The sequence below is a fragment of the Homalodisca vitripennis genome, chromosome 2 (genome assembly GCF_021130785.1).
Source record: "Homalodisca vitripennis isolate AUS2020 chromosome 2, UT_GWSS_2.1, whole genome shotgun sequence".
In the NCBI taxonomy this organism is placed as follows: domain Eukaryota; kingdom Metazoa; phylum Arthropoda; class Insecta; order Hemiptera; family Cicadellidae; genus Homalodisca; species Homalodisca vitripennis.
The window spans coordinates 134478819-134501428 of NC_060208.1; the positions used below are offsets into that span (position 1 = coordinate 134478819).

At 30.7% G+C, this 22610-nt stretch overlaps 1 protein-coding gene across 2 annotated transcripts in view; it reads left to right on the forward strand.

Moving 5' to 3' along the window:
- Positions 1-22610, forward strand: part of LOC124354757 (hemicentin-2) — a 406108-nt gene that overhangs the window by 203967 nt on the left and 179531 nt on the right. The window lies entirely within an intron of this gene.

Below are 22610 nucleotides of genomic sequence, written 5' to 3' on the forward strand. Positions count from 1 at the left end.
TGAAAAATTATTGTACTAAGCCGTTATCAGATTAAAAATTGATAAGTGAAAATGAAACAAAATGGTGGCTATTCAACTATTTGTTGAGTTTTCGAAAAATTTTTAATTACAGTTGGTTTGGTCCAGTAATAATACCTGAAAATGTTTAGGGTTCTGGGTCACCCTTTTTATCCACAAGTTCAATAATTTAAGTTAATAATTACTTTCATGAATGGCAGTAAGGCTTTATGTTTTACCATAAATAATGTTGTATGTTTACATATAAAAACACTATTCGTAATTTTAAACAATTGCTTTCCAATTAAATTTGATATAAAGCCTATGTAACACAATATAGTTCTTCGTTACAATTTGTTACAAATATTTGTTTAAGAAGTGTCAAAATATACTATTAAGAAAAAATCTGTGGACGACAAAAGTTTCCAAGCAGGGGCAACTCGTAAGCACTCGAGTCTATAAAGTGTGTGTGTGTGGGGGGTGGAGCTGCTTCCCAGAGTGGAGCCAGAAACTGTAAACAATGTACTCAACGTCCAATTGGAAGCGTCAACTTCACGACTTTAGAACAATCGATTGCTTCCTTTTTTTGTAAAATTATCTATTCAAATTCTTCTGAAAAATAATGAATCGTGCAATTATAACAGAGTTTTCAAATTATTGCCTATAAGTAGGTGAGAAATGTATTGGCTATTTAAACATTAAAAATATCTTATTGAATGTCCGAATGTTAAAATATAAGTTACATCTGTTTTTACACTAATATGTACTTTTTGAAGCACCAGAATAATACTACTAATATTATATGTGAAGTAAAGAGTATACCTGAGTAATAATTGTGCTTACAAAGTGAAAAGTATAATCAATGTAGGTAATAGAAGATTGGTATTAGTATGATATTGTAATGACAAGGTATGAATTCTACCTAACAGGATTTGTTGAGGTTTTACTCAAAATTCAAATTCTATAGCTCATTTCATTTTCAATATTTCCAGCGGACCGACAGACAGAGGAAAAGGAATCTCAAAGCCCTCAGAAAGAAAGAATAAAAAATTCTCCAGCTTACATACTAATAGAATTGCATTTAATACATAATTTCACATAGACTAATAAAATTGTTCTCGTAGTATCTCATATCAGACAACAGTTTGTGTAGTCCTCCCTCGTTAACACACAGTCTACAAGGTATTTACAGACACAGTTTTTACTTTAACGCTGTGATTAATTTAATTCAACCACGAATTTGATCCTGAAATAATTTTAAGTTCAGCATACGGTAGATAAAACACATTTAATTAGAGAAGGCTGGCATTTAATTGTTTATACCTTACAAAATAACTAAGACGATACTGTCTCACAAGATAATTACATTTCTGTTATGTACATAGTTGACTTTGGGGCGCGGATTATTCCAGCTCTCTCCTTCATGTATCCTCAAAGACTACGGTTTATTTAAGCTAAGCTGTAAACTCTCACAAGTGTATTCTTAATTATACTAATTGACCCTTGAACCTCGGCGCCGCGATGGCACTCGTATATACTGGCAGAATAGCTCTAGCACAGAGTACATATTTACATAATATTGCTAGCAGGTAAGAGCTGTTTGATACTTATTTAAGCTTTATGTAACGATATCACTAATGTATGTAAACTGAAAATAAACACCCAGGGATGTGATTTATATAAATTGGTATCAAATATCTAATAATCAAATATAGATGGATTTCACCCAGTTATTTTAGTGTTTAGTAAGAACCACTCCACCATGTTAACAATAAAAATAGTCGCTTACATAAATTAATGCATAATGCCAACGTATTCTAAAGTATTTTGTCAAAATGCATTGACTTTAAGACAATGGTTCTAATTTTGCTTCTTTTAGGGAACATCACGTACAATGTATCAACAGATTATTGCTTAATGATGATTAAAAATTTCAATTAACAAACTAAGGAATATAAAAATTACTATTTCTTATTTTTAGAACTAAGGTTGATAACTAGTAAACCACTTGAGCTTAAAGGCCATCCTGCGTTATTCTTTCAAGATAATTATGTTTTTCGTGTTGATAATTTACATTAAGTCCACAAATCTAACAAATGAAAAGGACTACACCAAAATGTGTCTGTGACAGAACGAAAGTTTTGTTCCTCGCACGAACGCCACATTACAATTAATCACTTTAAACGTAACCATTATAGGAAGGCAAAGCAAGTAGAAAGCATTTAATTAAACTCCGATCCTATTTGACCTTTCTGAAAAATTGGGTCTATAACGCATTGATTTTATTAAAATTAGACCTTTTAACAAACTGCATATTTTCTATAATTTTATATAATTATACATTGGGTTCAAAAGATTATGTATAAAATATTATTTCAGTTTAAGATGTTATAGTATTGTAAATATTATCGCATATACTACTGTTCCTAACTGGTGAATGTTTCATATTAAAAATATCTTCAAAGCATTCAAACTTATTTTTTGTGCTAATTATGACACAAATATATTTTATTGCGATGTGTATTACAGAACCGAAATCAAAATTATCTTATTAGAAAGGTCTTGACAAATGGTGTGTGTGTGTGTGTGTGTGTGTGTGTGTGTGTGTGTGTGTGTGTGTGTGTGTGTGTGTGTGTGTGTGTGTGTGTGTGTGTGTGTGTGATTAACTGTATACCATACATTTACGCTCTATACATCAGCAATTACGATGTTGTTTCTATTTAATTATTATGTATGAGACACTACGTGTCACGTTATAGCCGTCTCAGAGGTTGCACGTATAATTTTGTCAATACGAGTAGTTACAACGTTTTTCAATGCAAGTTGACTGTTCTTAGTTAGATATACACTTCATTGATTCTGTAAACTATTTCGTTCCGATGATGGTTGCATTAATAATAATGATGTTCACTAACGCTCAGCAAAATTTACTGTTGAGTGTCATGCACTATCTTTGACGTTAAAATTTTTGGTTTGGAAATAGTTTGTATGCTAATTTTTTTCTCTCTTGAAAATGGGAAAGTAGACAGGCAGACCTGAAATGTATTCAGCCCCTCAAGTGATAGAGTTGGCTTACACTCAGCCAAATAGTAAATAATACTTGTGAACTTGTTAGAAGATTTAAAACGTAATAGTAATAATATACATTTTGGGGCAAGCAAATAAAGAGCTCTATTGTCTGGAGAGGTCATGTTAAGTAGCCTTGGTGGTACTGTCCACAAAGCTAACAAGCCCGAGCTCAGTGTAGGTGTCCACTTGTGTATACGAGGGAGTATTTATCCTTTAATTTAGTAGAGGGCCGACCCGTTATGACGTCTAGGACACAATATTCGTGTATCTCTAATGCCAACCTTGTTACCAGACTTGGCGAAAGTGAGGCAGCTAAAATAATACATCCAAACTCTTATAGTATCCTGCTCGTATCAGATAAGTATATAACGTGTTATACAATATCATATTTATTATGATAAATGTGTATGGTTCGTAACCAAGTTATGAAGACTTTAAGTTATTTTGATATGTATTGACATTGAAGTGAAGAAAATGAATGTGTTGGCGTTCTATTTTATAGTATTTGGTAAAAGATGAGCACTGCCTATCTGTTTGCCTGAGCGTTAGAGAATTTCCGTGAGTGTAACAGTACAATATGAAACTGACATGTAGATTTGATGAAATTTCATTTTTATAGAATCAGTAATAAATCCCATCATTGTATAATGCATATGTAACTTTATAGGATTTGGTTCAGCGGTAATCAACATTCTATATTATTCTTATTGGTATGATTAGAAAATTACAGAAGGGGCCATTTGACTTCGTTTGGAAACTTATTTTAAGAAAATAAATAAAATTTAGAAAGTTTTACAATTGAAAATGTGGTAGGCCTATTTAAGAAATTAAATTAAAGACATTGATTGTACCGTAAATAAATACATAGTATTCTTAATTGTATAAATTAATATGTTTTACAAATTGAGATGAGTTTGACAAATGAGTCTTGCACAGGTCATTTAGAAGTTGTTTTATTGCAATTTTAAGTTTCCTTTAAAAATTATAGATTTTTGTTTTCTTTATTAACATTGTTTAAACACTGCATATCAAGATTTACTTTTAATGACTTCTTTACCAGCACTAGCATATTATATAATGACTTGCAAGAATTTGTACTGTGTCAATTATTAGTTGAATAAAATCTCTTAAAATAGAATAAGATTAAAAGTCCAAAGTATTTGTCCATTTATCTAAGTAAAAGGGATGATTATTTATATAACCAATGATTGTACAATATAATGAAGGTGTAATTAAGTTTATCGTCTGACTATAGCTACAGTTACAAGTCAAAGGTGTCATCATTAGTAGACGCTTGCGAGTGTTTGTCACATGAGACAACGGATTATTAACGGATCTGTGTCACATGTGGTTGATTGTCCCTAATAATTTACAGTATATGTTTAACAATATAGAGTTTATAGTCTATTATTCTCATAATTACAAGCTACAATCTTTTTATAGATATACAAGATATATGTATATGGAGAACAATTGAAACAGATTGTACTTAAATTTTACATGGACATTCTTAACTATCCTGCTTATAAAATAGGCTTTTTCTTATATTAAAACTCCCACCAGGCTCCTCTGGTCTCTAAATTATAAAAATTCAATCCGGTTTTGTAATGTACTGTTAATCCAAAAAGTTCATTTAGATTACTGTTTATATGAGCAAATGTTTTGTGTAAACATTGTTTTATGTTACCAAAATTATATGTTTAATTAATTTAACAACTATTATTATTAAATATGTTCTCATTTAAATTGTAAGCCATGTTGTATGTAGCATGATAATAATACTTCTTATTTTACACTTTTCTGCACCACTGTTTAGTACAGTCATAATTGATTATAGTCATAATATTTAGATAAGAAAATCAAAAGGCAATATATAATTATAAATTTAAAGTTCAGCAAATATGAAGTATGCATTGATTGGTCAATACTTAAATGGAGATAAAGGACAAAGTTACTATAAAACTTTTACTTAACATTTTAAGAATTTTATTATACCCTCTTAGTTGTATTCTGACTGAAGTAGGCTTCTCATGTATTTATATATTTACATACGTTATCTTGATTGCATAATAACGCAAAATCAACTATGGAACAAAAATTAATAAGACTGGGGTAATTTGCAATTGCCACAAATTACACTTCTTGACAGATTTTCTTCATCTTGGCAACAAGGGAAATTCAGCATTGGCTTCGGAAATATAAGTCACTTATACCCGAAGTACTCGTAAACGTGGAAAGCCTACCAATCGGCGTTGAAGCCGCGGGTAACTGTAAGTCCTACCACAAAAGAGAATGCTGTTTTGATTTACTCCATCGCATTATATTATATATGCTTTGACTAAGATACTAACTTCTATTTTAGGATCTCTTTACATCGGTTAGTTAGCTATTTAAGTATTACTTAAATAGCTAGACCTATTCAATAAATATGCGTAATGTTGAATAGAGTACAATCCAGAAGAATGATAAGCGAAGCCGCTGGGAGGTGCTAATATACAATAAATAAACGGCAATTGATATTAACATTTTGTTGTCTTATAGTTTTGTGATAATTAGTTTACAGTTAAGATTCTGAGGTACATTATACCCATATTAAAATTTTGAATTTTAACTTAAAATAAATATATTATAGAGGTAAATCAAATATGTGTGTTATTTATTTATTTCTCTTTTTAAACCTAATATACTTATTACCGGTACTGCTTAAAGATGTTTTAATTAAATCATCAACGTGGTAGACATATTTTAGTATACAACTTAGAAGTTCTAGTATCTCCTCGACTCCTATACTGCTCTCAAATACTTTCATTCTCGGTGTGTCATTCATAGACCCGAATAAAAATATTCATAGAGGAGCAAGTCAGGACTATAAAGTGTTCATGGGATTTCCAGCCCATTCTTCCAGTGTATTCCTTGTCAAAGCCGCAGTGTGTGGCCTGGCGTTGTTATGGAGGAAAATGAGGTCCCAGAAGGGCACGTCTTGTCTTTTCTTTCGATAGCAGGCTTTCGCCGACCGTAAAAAATAACGGTATAATTGCATTCACTCTACATTGGCTATGTAGAAAATCGACAATTAAAATTAAAATTCGACTTTTCACCAAACAGACAATTTTTCGCTTTTATATCCTTCCTCAGCTACTTCTTAATTACCTTTTTCGACTCGTAATGGCGTACCCGCTTATATCATCTAACGATGTGCTCTAAAACGCGTGCCCTTCTTGCTGAAATTAATCCAAAAGCCTTCTATTGATCTCCAAACTATCCTGTTTTTGGTTTTCAGTCAACAACCTCGGAACCCATTACACACTAGTTTTTATGAAACCCAGTTGATCAGGATTGAATGCATCCATAGATGATTTGCACTTCGGAAGAGATATCTACCATGTTCACTTTCAATAAGCTCTCGGACGGCACAAATATTCATATCTGAAAGGCATTGATAATGTCTTTCGTTTACAACCCAGACTCGCCCACCCTTCCATTCTCTTTCCCACTTAAACACGCGATTCTGATACTGTACTGTATCCAAAATGTTTCCGCAAACAAGTAAAAATTTCCAACTGTCTAACGCTTTCATTGGTTAAACACGTCTACTAGCCGTTGCGCAATATACGAAGGCACTTTTTTCTGGTCATGGCTGTACTGACGACAAAGCCAAGCTTTAAAACTAACCAGAATGGTTCCTCTACTCGCCATAAACCAAAGCTTTACTCCATACATAATTATCTAGGTAGGACCTGCATTATAAGAAGGATGGAAAAATTACCGTTTATATTTGATCAATCCACGTAATAATAAAATGTCGTGATTATATAACTATATTATAGCTTTCCAAGTTACATTTTATAAACATATTAATACATAGTTTAAGCTCTCCAGAGTTTTGGGTTTCTTTCCTAAATATAAAAGTAGCTATTGTTCAAAATATCAGAAATGCATTATACAAATAACTATTAAACGCCTTCAAACCTATCTTTTAATTTAATAATATGCCTCTGAATTTAGGTGTCCATCAAATGTTATTAATGGTAGAAAAGCCTATTAACAATAAACATGGAATATATTAAATAGCTTTACCATGCAATATCACATCACACATCTACGTAGTTGGCTCTAAAACGTATAAAGGCTACACTTAAAATCTTACAAAGCGTTTAGAAATGTTCCAAAGACCTTTTTTAAAAATATAATTAGTCATTGCGTACCATATCACTTTTTAGACATTCATATCCATCTAGCCTTTATTTTACTAGTATGATAATAAAAAACTGGAAATTACTTCAGCTTATAAAGTTTTTCACACTAGCACATATGAATAAACTGGCAAATAAATACGTTTAATTAACATCGTTTCAACATACAATGGACGGAAATACAAGTCATATGGACTAACATGGAAGATGTTTTTATTAAACTTCGACAAAAGATCTTTTGTGAATAAAACTACTGGGTATTTCATTACAAAAACTATCTAATACAAGGATAACTTACCAGTATAATGTGCCTTCAGCAGAAAGCAACCCTTTAAACATCTAAAATGAGTTATTTCCCTCACTAGATCAAGAAGACTTTACGCATATTCAAGTATGACAGCACTTGCCTGTCCACTGAATACAGAATACGTGTATTATTGAATGTTACTTTGTCAGACTGAAATTGCTATTAAAGGAATGTCTGTTTTATAGTAAAGACTTGCCTCGTTCATAAAGACATAAGAAATATTACATTTTAAATCAAAAAATAATTTAATACTAATATATATCACTAAAACCCACATAAAGAAAAATTTTTGAAGCTGTATTTATTGCAGGGAAGGTTAAATATGAAACTAGAAGCTAAAAATATTTTAACATCGAAGTGAACTTTTCTTACCTTAAGACGAGCTATAAATTTCAGAAAAATCCGTGACGCTATTACATATTCAAGTTCTAGGTTGCGGTAAGTTTCTTGTCACGTCGGGTACGTGTTGCCCCAGTTCGTCTTTCACCGGAAATGTTGTACATGATCCCATGCGGAATTATGTGACATTCCAGAATAAAACACTATTCATAAGACTCATTCCTGAATAAAATTGGATTTTTTCTTACTAAAATTGTTCACTGAAATATATATGCTAATATGTTTTAATAGTATTTACATATTTCTTTACAACGGTTATATATCTGCAGTCTATACATGTAACAGTGTAGTATATGTACTTTAGTTCGTACATTAAGTTAAATATTTTTAATAACCTTGTGGTTTATGAAACTAACCAAACTTTACTATCGTAGAATTCCTTAGCTCAAATATATAAATAAACATAGTTTTGCTTAGGTTACTTTCTTATTAAATAACTGCAGTGAGGAAATGTAAGTATTCTCTGTGTTTCTGTGTGTATATGTATCTTCGTATCATAACTATAACGGCCCAAATTATGTACCCATTTTAACGAAACGTCATGAATGTTTTAAAGGTTAATGTCAAGGTAACGTTAGTTGATGGGACAAATCGAACAAGGGGGCTATATATAAGTACTTTACTATATATGCATCGTGAATGGGTGGATTTTATTCAAAATTGGGGTATAATTTCTATGTGTTGAATGTTACATTATATGGGCTTTTAGTAATTTTTTGAGAGAAGGGAGTCATTAGGTACAAAAAAAACTCTGTTACAGAATAGCGCTTTAGACCCTTTGTCCTTGGACAGGCTTTGGCAAAATTTTACCAAATCGAGTCTCTTATAGGACAAGTAATAAATAAAGACAGATTATAACCGCTTACGGACCAAGGACTCGGAACGCCTGGCCAAAAATATTTAATGAACTACTGCATTTGCCTTAAAAGTAATTTAATAATAATTGGCCGATGATCATGAAAACTTAAAAAAAGGATGGGTGTCAGCTATTTTTGAGACAAGATCCTAGGACAAATACAATTATATATAAATAATCTGAACACTTGTGGTTCAATGGTTTTTAGATTAATTTTTTTATATATTATAAAACAACAACAAAACCAAGATAAACACAGGAAGAGAGGTGGAGCCCCATGCCGAAGAGATTTTGTGCCATGAGATTAGACTATTAGTGGCTGCTGGAAGTTTCCAGAGAATGAAAGCTCTCACCAAGAGGTACTATAGGGCCTGCTAGAGGACGAACAGTCCTATAGGCTACGAGCTTCCAGACGCTCTGTTAAGTAGGTGGGGCCCATTTTAGACCCGGTGTGACAGAATCTGAAGCCTGCCAGTGGCTGGGGCCTGCCAGAGGCCTGAAATTCCAGACAGCTAGGAAAAGTGGGAAATTGACAAAGTATCGGGCCTACCAGAGGTTGTTAAATACTGGAATCTGTCTGAAGCCGGGAATTATAGAGCTGCCAGATGCCTAAATGTCCATCAGGTTGATATAGCATACGGGCATGGGCCTACCAGGTGACATAGCTTCTGATTGCTGGGAGATTATGGATGCTACTAGCCCCAAGAGTATGAAAGGGGATAGAGGCCACGGTATGCTCAAGGACGGCATCTGCTAGATACTGGGAGATCCTCGAGGCCAGGGCGTGCCAGATACCAGATCACAGCAAAGGTGCTTTCCCGCAGATTCCGGAGGCCTTCCAACAACCGGCAGGCTCTGAGAGGTTCTGGAAACTGAAAGCTCTCATAGCCTGAGATGTCCCGTAATCAGGGACTTGTAAGAGACCTGAGGTTTTTAGAAGACGGGAACTTAGAGTGTATGACAATCTGTTTTTACAGAACAAGTTGATTCAGTTACGCGTTATAATATATCAGGTTTTTAAACTTCATCAATAATCCACCTAAATATTAAAGCTGGTGATGTAAAAAGTGTTATCAATTATCATAAGCAAAAATAAACTCCATTACTAACGATAATTACACAGAAGAATTGATTTTGGTGTCTACTGCTCCAGAAAAATAATGGAATATCTAATAAATGTTTTATAAATATTTCCAAATCTTTACAAATTTATAAAAATTACAAGAGAAAAATTCACAAGAAGAAATCTATAATATTTCTGAAGTTGTAAGTTTTTACCCTATTCTTTCGTCTGTTCTAATAGGGCTATGTTTTATAGCCGATTAATAATATACATAAAGAAAAACAATATTCCAAGAGTAAACTGATCACATTTTTTATTCTCATATACCATTTCTTAAAATTATTTGATGAATAGTTACATTAAAAAAAGCTAATTTTATATATGTTTTAATATTACAATATTTACGACTAGCAAGTTTTGGTACGGTTAATCTTACGTTCTCTCTGCATATTTTTTACAGCTTCAGTTGATCACTTTTACGTAACAGCTATTTTGGAGGCAAAAATTACAGATTTATGTATGTCTTATAAGACAAAATAAATGTTTTGTAAATAATAGTCATAATAAAACTAAGTATGTTTTAATATAGTACTTCTATTCATCCAGTTTATATTAAAAAAAGACTGTACCTTGAGGTGTAGAGAAATTTCAGCAGTGTATCTGGTTATTAGTAAGGAGTGGTTCACATTAATTGGCAGTTGCCGTGGCAAGGGCAGACCACGCAAAGATTGTATTCACGATAACATCAGTTGGGCGTTCGGTGTTTCAGGTTACGACGTCAGCCAATAAAAATAATGCCCTGGTTTTTACACAACTAAGTATCAATAAAAACACTTTACTTTATTAAGCTAACAGTAATAAGACACATCACTTGAACCACTTTATCACGTAAAACATAACCTTGTAATCCCAGCTGCACATGTCAAACAAATCCATTTAAAACGGTAGCGCTAACAGTAGGTTCACAAGAAACGATAACGTTATCAAGTTATTCACCACAGTGCGATTAGACTTATCAAGTTATTTCCTAAAGCACGAAGTTTTCCTTCTAAAATATATAAATAGAGGTGCCATTTTGTTCCATACAAAATAAATATGAATCTGGAAATTAAAAACATGGAGTTATCACGTGACCTATAGTTAGTTCTTGCTTAGTATTTTAATACATGTATCGTTAAAATAATTTAAATAAACATATTAATTTAAATGAGCATATTAAGTGTAAATATAAATAAGTACAATGTTTTGTTTGCTGTCCCGTAAGTTTTGTGATTTAGCTGTTATAATGTTTTTCCTTTAGGCCCATCACACATTGGTATACACGTCATATTACTAAACAAACTCACCACTGAAATTCATTACTAATTGAATATATCTAATTTTCAAACAAAATACTCTAGTAGACTTTAAATACTATACTAACAGGCACCTTATGAAACTGTTGTCATAGTAACAGGATCTTTCAAAATAATATCCCATGGATATTAATTTTGATTAAACAAATATAAGCTACACATACATTCCAAATTTGCTTCGAATGTGAGAAATATTTTTTACGTTTGCACTAAAAATTTTTACTCTTTTTCTAGCATTTGTCCACTATAACATCATGATATGAAATTATAAACAGCCACAACTGCTTAAAATATGTTAGTCGTTACAAAATTCACAGAAACTTAACGGACCTGAACAGTTAAAAACCGATAACATGGCAGAAACAAACACTACGTACAGCTGTAAACTTCGTCTCTTTAAATAGTTTCTTATAAATAACTTAATATATATATTAAGATAAAAAAAACCTTACAATTTTACCAGTTCCCTTATTACAACAAGGCGTGTAACTCATGGTAAGAGGAGTTATACGTAAAGGTGAGTAAGGAATTTTAGATCTTGCAGAATAAAAACGCAAAAACTTCATATTTAAAACATTTATATTATATAAGTATAATAGGTCATCCGAAATTTGGTTTTAAAAATATAACGATCAAAAACTAAATAAAACACGATTTTTGATTGTAAACTGATGTTGAAAATATTATTTTACGACTGGAAACAACTATTTATTCTTATTTGCCTATAATAAACATGTACCAAATAATTTTTGTGTGTGTGATTTCAATTGAAATCCGTAATAATGTTTGTTTAATATTCTACAATCTAGTCTGTATGCTCTGCCTAAATAAAAAATATTGAAAAGACGGACTTTATAATAAAAAGTTGTATATATAATGATATTTACATTTTGTATTTTATTTGTAATAATATTGAACCTTTAAATTTCATAACTGTAAGTTAAAACATCTTTTATATTTATGAATTGAATTGTTAACAATTTAAGTTTGACGATTTAAGATAATATTTCAGTATATTGTGTTAGTGACATGTATAATAACATAGTTTTATTGAAAAAGAATACTATTGTTTACATATAGTTCAGTACAGTTTCTATCTAATACATTTCTAAATTAGATCTAATGAAATGAGCATGGTATAAAATCAAAAACGTCTTAATTTATTTGCAGTGGATTTAGTATTTAGCTTTCTCTAAAATTCAACCTCAAATGAGCTCGTGTAATGATGCTTATATACAAGTACACACTCTGAAATAATCAAATGACTACCATTCATTAGTATCTTGCTTCCCATCAATCAGCAACTAAGTGATTAAACCATAATCTGAAGTCAGTTTTAATTGGCAATCCAGATTGTAAGATATGCATTTCCGTCATCGAAGTTACAGTCATATGATATTTAGTTTAAGATATTCCAGTTATGTAAAATGTTTTATAGTTAGCCGTAAGAAAATATTTTTAATTATTAAAATAAATTCCACATTTTATGCGTCAAAAAGCTAGTTTTAAAAGTTGTATATATATATATATATATATAATATTTTTAGCGGAGAGAAATTTTGCGCTCTGGGAGACATGTTTCATTCTAATAAGATGATACTGAACTTATAGTGAGCAAAACTTGTGTGTGTGTGTGTGTGTGTTTTTAGTGGGGAATTGCAATAGGCAGATTTTCTGTAACTAATCGACCTAAAATTTATTGCTCATTTTAATCCAGTATTTGTTTTATGTTTTGAATTTATTTCCTTATTGATTTATTCATGACCAATTTACTAATCCTTCAACACATTTTAAGTTTTTCATTCCTCAATTCTTTAGTACTGAAAGCGAGTAGGTTGGTACTAACTGGTATATTAAATCACGCATCAATTATTTATGTTATTTTATTCCAGTATGATATTAAGATAACAGAATTCATTATCTTTCTGAAATTGTACTCACAATACGTTTTTATTACAAAAAATATTAAACTTGAACGAAATTTTAATTTTAATAAAAAAAATGTTACTATTCTAATATAAGAGAAACAATAATTGTAATAGGTATTTTCTTACGAACCACCGACTGTAATTTCGTTGTGGCGAGTTCTAGTATGGACTTTGATTGAGGATCTAAATGAGCCGCATCCTAAACTATGTTCACTGTATACATTTACCGGTTAACCATTGTATCCCTGGAGACTGGTCGATCATTAGTCTGCAGAACACAACGGTAACCATTTGCATAACACATGCGGCGGTTCACACCTCACAGCTCTCACTGCACCGAATCTCCTACTTTCAATTCTAATCTTAATTTTGTATAAAGAATATTTGTATTTCAATCACTTTCTCCCAAGATTAAAAATCTCCCAAACACATTCTGTCGAAATTATTTCGATTTTTAGTATGCAACATATGATGCGTGAATTGTTATAATTATAAAGAAGTAAACTGTATAACTATGGTCAGTTAAACTTCTTTTAATCTGATAAATAACATTTACAATACTATAATGATAAATTATTTCTTTCTTATTATTGCTATTATTTAATCTTATAAATAAAAATTAATTCGTCAATGAGGCAGAAACATACAATATTGTCTTTACATATTGTAAAGCAACTGGAAAAAATACCGTTATTATTTAATACTTATTCCTGATTGAGTCAGTGACATATTAAAATATCTAAAGCATTTTAAATACTGTATATATATATATATATATATATATATATATATATATATATATATATATATATATATATATATATATAAATTTCAATTAAAATTAGTTGTATTAAATTAAAATAATAAAAATTTATTGGTTAGGTAATTATTTAAAACTCTAAGTTTATTTAACATTCACTTTACACGCTACACAGTGAAGAAAAACAGTAGCGTTGCCGGCTGGTTAGATTTTGACCGTGTCGTCATTCCCAAGGAAATGCCTTTTCCTCCTCTACTGTCAAATTAGCCTTTGTGTGACGAATTTTACAGAGAAAAAGACTGGCCTTCCAATGAAACCTGTCACCCTGTTCTTCAGATAACTGAGCAACACTTTGATTCGATTCAAGTTACGAAATCCAGTGTTATTACAGATTTTTGTGCTACGGAAGTATGAACCCTTCCATAATACTGTAATTCTGCATCATTGGTAATTTTCTAATTATGCCACTTTGGTTGCCAGTTCGGAAAAATTAACTGACAGGGAAACTTATAATCATATTATACATATGTAATAAACCAATGACGAGTTATTGCATGGCATTAAGAAGTTCATCCAATTAATAGTAATAGAGCCCTCCTCTTTGCTGCTATCTTGTTTCTGCTGTTACGACTGGCATTTACTATTGGTCTCTGGTCAGTCCTAGGTATACATATTGTAACCTGTATTTTGTAGTTAGGTTTAAATAATTAGTAATGTGATTTTTTTATTAAGTGCGTGTTTTATACTTAGAGGAAATAATACCCATAACTGAGGTTGTGATTCACGAACGATTCGTGTCACAACGATTTAGTATGATTATTTTTATTATGATTAGTTTTGTGTTAGGTTAGTTATTATCCCAAGTAAGAGATCAATTTAGAAATCCTTAAAAGCAATATTCTGGCGTTTTGTAACAGTAAATGATTGAAAATGCCATGAATATTTTTATTTCTAAAAGTCTTGCATTACAGAATGTAGTTTTGAAAAGAATGATTCATTGATGATATTAGTGTTCATTACTCTTCTTTTCCATAAGCTACTGCGAAGAAAATCATCTCACAATGTCAAGCAGGCCTACCAGCTTCGAGGACCGTATGTGTTAGTTCATAGCTTTACTTGTATTGATCTTAATTTGTATAAAATAAATGATTTGTGTTCGCTAATATACGATCTCGCATAAGTTGGTTTCTTATTTCCAATATTTGAATTCCGTTTCTTTATACGCTAATGGATCCAATATTTTAACACTTTCGTCATTTCCAAGGATCGATAAAGCGTTTTATATTGTCAATTTGGGCTTTGTGGGAGGAGTTTTCGAAACCAATAACCCAGTAATAATATACGCTTTTTTACCTAAGTAGGTTTCCAAGACCTCCACGATTTATGCGTATCGTTTCTTAGTCAGAGCAAAGAGCCAAACTCAGGTATGTCATTGGAAATATAAGTTATACTATTAGAAAAATTAATAGGCTATATTTACCCATGAACCAGGATATCTTTCTCAATGTTGTTTAATGTTAATCCTCGTAACCATGACCACTGAAAATGAAACTATATTAAAATTATTTATGCCCAATTTTGTTTAAAAACAGATTATAGACCTCAACTCTATATCGTCATTAGAGATGTTGCTAACAATTCGACGGATTTTGAAATATTAATTACAAAATATGTTGTTACACGCTTGTATTTAGAACAGCTGGACCAGTTCCGCTAATTCTATTTATGAAATATTTATTAATATCCAAGGAATATTAAGGACCACTATGAAGGAGCTTTTTTCAAAAAATTAAACAAATTAAAACAATATATTACAATGCCATCAAATAGTTATATTACCATACTCGTATCAATCATTTCGTTATGTAAATTACCTCTATATTTTATCAAAAATATTTATACAATGGATAAACATAAAATCCATGTTTCTTCAGACTCGGCTAAAAGCGATATTTACAGTACAACTTTAATTATTTTTAATGTGAATATATTTTATTCAAATATAAGTAACCGATTACATTAATTTTGATGCCTTTTATAAAATTTAGGTAAACGATAATCTCTTATATAATGGATATATATGAAATTACTTGAAGACTTTAACGTATATTTTAATGTGTTTTCAATAAAATACAAAGTAGGAACTACTTCGAATATCAATTAAATGGAAACTGAATTTATTTACGTGAAATATAACCAGTTTATTCTTGAATAGTAGGATTTGGAAAGGAACAGACTGTTACAGCAAAGTGTTTCAAGTCTACCAGTTTACTTATTTACAAGACGTAGTATTACCTTCACGTGAGGAGGAATTTACTCCGGTTGTAATGGAACAGCTTGCCTTGTTTCTCTAGCTGGGGCACGGCTAAGCCGCTTAACCAACTCCAGATAGCTTAGAATTCGCTTCAAACTTGTAAGTGAATCTGCTGTTATAGGCTTTAAGTCACACTGGGCTTACATTTCAAGTGGTTTGTTTTTGTTATTGCCGCAATGAGCACCTCGAAGTAGCACCATAGTAACTGAAAATACACAGGAGATTTTCCACCTTCAAAATCTCTAAATTAAGTTTGAAAGTAGGAAACTTTTATTTTACAACAAAATATTTAAGCGGGTAATATCGCATTATCTTCGAATTGCAATTAGCAACACAATATAAAATTTTTTCGAAATTATACAGAAGGACTAATTCCATATTATCTCAGTAAAAATTGGAACTATTTAAATTACAAAAAAGAAAAAAAAACTAAATGTTTTCTTTTATTACCCAGGTAAGGTAAACATGGCCGAGGACTAGTAACGGACTGTAAAAGAACACTTTGTGTAAAAGGTTTAAGATTTGGTAGATTTTCAATTGTAAGATTTCAAGAATGGTTGCCTCAAGAATACGTTAATTTTGTTAATATTTGTGACAGACATTCCTCTTACGTTGGGAGCCTGCCATTCATCATCACAAATAATGATTTATTCTGGGAGTGATTAATCAATTATTAACCAGCTTTAACTTACTTGATTTTGTACCTTGATTGGATATTTAAAATACTATATTAGTATTGAAACATTGTATATGGTATGGGAGGGAGTGAAAAAATTTAATAACATATGCTTTGCAGCTTCTCCATTCGCAGAATATTTTCACTTTTTTACTTAAAAATCACCATTAATATAAATAAATATTGAAAGATTGTGTTAAAACCCATTGAAGAGTAGCATTCTATGGAATCCTTTTTAGTACAATATTATAAGGGTTATATTATATAGTTGTATAGCTATACCAGCTGTTACCCTTGATTTACATAAAATTTTCAAAATTGAAGTTCTTATACTACTTGGTAAAAGGGATTATTATGAAATACGATGGAGTCCTATAAATCTTTTCAAACATAAGAAATCTTATGAGGATATTATTTAAGTTTTAATGGTTGAAAGGATCAGATTTCAACCTTAATATAAATCGTGTCTTACACATTTAGGATCACTTCTAGTTCAAATTAATTATATTTCATATTTACCGTCCCGATGATCACAATCCAGTAGAGGTGTAGGAATTCACTTCGCTTTAAAAGTATTTACTTCTAGCCATTGTCATATACTTTCGGTATAAGATATTTCTAGTACCATAGTACAGTTTTTCATGTTATCCCGATGAATAATATATATATATATATATATATATATATATATATATATATATATATACTGTATATATATACATATGACTGAGAAACCAACTTCTGTAAAAATGTGTCCTGTCCCGGCAATTTAAATTCACTTAAAGTACCACAGGTTAGTTTGCCTTTTTTCCCAGATAAAAACTATATAGGCTACGTGTGTTGCTCTCAGAAATCTACTACGGTTAAAAAGTCAATTTCTGGTTCTTGTAGTCTACACTCGTTTAAAATATTTTCAGTGCTATGGTTGGCTTTGCGTTGTGCGGATGAAAACAATACCTATATAACTTAAAAGCCTATTGCGGCATGGAGTTATATCGTATCTAATTCTTATTCACTTCAGTTATAAATGAAAAACCCTTATTAAGTTCGTGAAACATTACAAAATAATCGTTTCTATGATGTTTAGTGTTATACAAGTCTTTTCGTTTTTAGGCATATAGTCTGCAAAAGAACAGATAGTTGATGCATGTTAGTGTTTATTTCTTTTTTCCAGCCAATTTGTTGAGCTTTGGTTACAAGTGTCAAAAAGTGTATAGTGTCAGTTAAATTTGGATCTGATCTGAAAGTATCTGATCAGAAACGTACTTGATAAATTTAATTAACATATAAAACCAATTATAGAATCTACACCTTGCAAATTGTAGATATTCCGTTTTCTTCCCATTGTTAAAAATTACCTCATAATTACAAAGAAACATCATTTTAGTGTTTTCCTTCGAAAAGAAGTCCTTTTTGTAGGAAAACTTCTTACTTAGTAAGGATTTGATTAGTAGTTTCTAAATTACCATCATTACCTTAGGTATCAGTGGCAAGTTACTTAGCCTGTACCAGGTTTCCAGAAATAGATCATGTATCTTTGAAGCGCCACATAGAGTAACAAGAAGAAATAAAACGTCTTTCAATTACCATAACCTGCCTCACAGAAATTACCATACCATACTTTGGAGAAGCTAAGAAACATATATGATTTCAAAGTATTATTCACAGTAACGCTAACTGAATAATATTACAGGATGCAATTACAATTCACACAGGAGGTTCCCGAAATAATTTAGTGAGAAGGTTGATTTTTTTAGCATTAAATTTTGCAATAGTGTTGAAGTTATATTATTTACATTCTGCAGAAATTAATCGATAGAATACATGAAGAACTAAATAGGTTGCTAGTATGTTATTTTTTTCCAATAACCATCACTTACCTGACGTATACTAGGAAAACATACAATAGTTTTGAATGTGTGGTTTTAGTAATGTATCTTTTCAAAATGCCGTGAATTCCATCCTGTAATAATGATGCAAGTTTTTATGAGGATGTTAGAAATCCTCCTTTACACGATCGCTCGAAATAATGGCCCTCTAGGCCGAAATAACAGTAAAATTAATTTCTTTCTACTGTTATTTTACCTCTACGACGCTATGTATTAAAACGCTATTTTATACTAATCGAATCTGTCCTGGAGTACTCAAATATGATATAGGCCAGAGATGTTTTTACTAATAACAGGATTCTTGCAGAAGGAATTAGAAACATTACAAAAAAAACAACGAAATGTATGTTACTGAGAGATATGTTTTCCAGCTTTTGCCATCATTTACCTCAGAAATATCAAGAAATATTTTAATTGTTAAGGAGATATGGTGTAGAATTATTTTATAGGTGAATAATTCTGATATTCACCTTTGGAATTCCAGATGACTTGTTATGTTTTGTGAGTTTGTGGTAAATTTGGATGCAGTCTAGAGTACAAGAAAAGATAGAGTACAATTATAGTTTTCTACTTTTTAGAGTTGTCATCACTGTTATGAAACATGTATAATTTATTCAATGACGCAGAGAGACAATATGGAGCGCAGAGAATGTGATTTATCCGATGGCCTCAAACTCAGATATGAAATAGGAAGTTTTTAACTTTGTCATAGTAGTAGGTGCCGATCCATTATATACTAACAAAACTACGGAAGACGAAAACACTGCTATTAAAACAAGGAAGAACACTACGGAATAAGTCAAGGCGTATTGCCGTGTAATTAAATGTTGATTGAAGTATTGGCACATTATCCTACAAAGTAACATGATATTTAGTGAATGGAGTCACTAAGTCCCCGAATACCTTTATATGTGGTACTATGAAGACAGTACCAAGAAATATCCACTGAAAGTTTTATACAGTTTAGAAAATTAGAATAAACCAACTTAATAACCTTAAAACTAATCAAGGAACTAAAATAATAATAATAATATATAACTAAATAAAAGGCACAAAACCAAATAAATAAAAGGAAATAACAAAACATCTTGAAACAATTAATTACATTTGTTATGTACGAAATCATCCGTTAAACAAATTGGAGGCAATTTTAATATAGAACGAGGTTATGTAAAACAAGTTGAAAATATCATATGTTTTCTTAAAAATTAGTTTTAACTCAATGCTGTCATTCAAATACTTAACTTGGAATACATCAGATGAAATGCCTGTATTTATGGTCACCCGTCAAATAGATACATTCTTGTATAGACATAAAACATAGTATAATATTTAATTTATATGTTTGTTGTAAATTGTACATAGTGACTAATGCAGTGAACCTATCAATGTATAAATTTCGAAGACGTTCTTTCTCTGACTTAAAATTCTAAACCTTGTGAATGTAATTTATAACTTAATAATGTAATATTACTATAATAATTATTCTCTTCACTCTTTAGTTTCAAAATGTTATGCAAAGGGTTTTATGGTAGAAGGTCAAAACTGAATTTATTATTTAAAGTTATTTAATAAAGTGTAAATAAATCATCACATTTACGTTGGCCTTTCTAAACGGAATATATAGGCTTCAAATAATATTAAACATTATCACTGTTTCTTGTGCCATTTCCTGGAATTTTCTAAATTTAAGTGATATTTAAAGATGTAAGAAAAGTAGTTTACAACTACATAACATTTTTATAAAATATATCAGAAAAACGTATTTTACACCACGGAAGTTAAATTTACCGGAAATGAATAGAACGACTGTAATTTGATATCTTTGTTGGAAGTGGGGTTGAAATACGACACCTGGCAGCCACGAAATACGATATGGCAAGATGTAGGGTGGTCAGTGTAGCGAGATAGACTTCACAAAATCTTACATCCACGTTTTCATATAACAGTTAGTAGCCTATTATAAAGTATTTCCTAAAGTTACACCTTTACTGTAATTAGAATGTAATTGCGTTATTCTTAAAATTCTACATTGTGCACGAAATTACAACTGGGAAGCTCTCACGGAAAAGGGCGATTGTGGAAAAATAGCAAAAATGAATCCGTGCACCGCATGCGAGAGTAATTTTAGGCTATAATATGTTTTCAAAAATATTAAGATACATAGTCAAATATTTGTATCTCTTAATCACAACCAGGTTAAAAATTTGCTTACTTTGAAACTTGATGATTCATACTTCTTTTATAGACTTCAAATATTATCTTCTCTGATGCTCTATTTAGATGTAATATTTTGGCATAAATGAATACCCAGTTAGTCCCCTTGTACACATACTCATGCAGACGTATTTCCAAACTTTCTTTAATAAAAATCTAGAATGTAATTGACTAGACTAATGACAGAACTTAAGTTGTATGGGATATAATAATATTGAGGTTTGGGTATTTTATATGCATATTTAACTAATTTTGAAGTAATTTAAATTGAACGATTAAAGCTAGCTTAATTCTAGTATCTGCTGTTGACTTAAGGTCGTTACAGCTCAAAACTCGATATCTACTAGTATTAACAGTTATAATAACAACGAAATGTTTATTTATATCTGTAACTGTATTTTTATAGAAAGAATGTTTTTACCAGTGGTATTTATTTACTTTATTCTAACTAACACTTAGCTCTAATCCAATACGAATACTCGTTTTTAACAGGCAATACATTAGCTTGTAATAAGTGAATATTTATATACAAATAATTAATAATAATTTACAAGAGTACAAGAACGAAGTCTGTTATAAGTATCCAACTCTTAAATAACGTACAGGATAACCACTGTTTAGTCACTGAATAGCCAGATTTCGCAGATAGTCACAATTTAGTCAAGGTTAAATAGTGACCAAATGGGGAAAATTGAACATTATACATAGAATATGCATTCAGGCTTACTTGGAAGAAAGGTAGATTTCACGTGGGTCTATTTTCTTATAATTTAACACTAAACATACATTATTATTTGAAACATTTATTTTGCGCAATGACGAAATTTCAAAATAAATTTTATAATTAGTTTACCGTAAACGTTTAAATTAGAGATTGCTGACAGTACGATAGATCTCAACATTAGCATATACTCGTTAAATACTCATTATACTGTAGTACTTAATAACTCCTTTATCTGTATATCTAGCAAGAAAATATTGTTATGAGCATTAACAATAAATCATATACATAACATATCTGAGTATATTTATTATTAAGATGTGATTATGTGCGAATACAATGTTTAACGTCTTATACATTGTAATTTTAAGGGTTGTCGAAAATTTTATAGAAGTATATATTAAAAATATTACAAGGTTCATATTAAATGACAAACAGATATGTATGAATACAATTATTGTAGAAAAATTTTCCTCGAATGTAAATACCCGCCGACTTAAAACCAGTAATTTTTTCAAACTAGTTAGTTTACTTATTAAATCAATGTATTAATATTGTCTTTGTAACTATTTGAATCGACTCTAAAGTACGAATATAAAGTCTTTCACCAATAATTCCTCATAGTTACTGTATATTACTCAAACGACTGTTCGGTCACTATAATATGTTTACTTTACAAGGTTTCAAAATCCACGACATGACTTATATTTGGAATTGTTCATTTAAAAATTTTGCACGATTGACAATTACCGCCATCTTGAATAACAAATCGCTGAAAATCTATCTCAAGATAGGGTATGAAATATACTTACAAACAAAGACAAAAAAGTGTCAAATTTAATTCTATTCCGTAGCCATGTATCGTG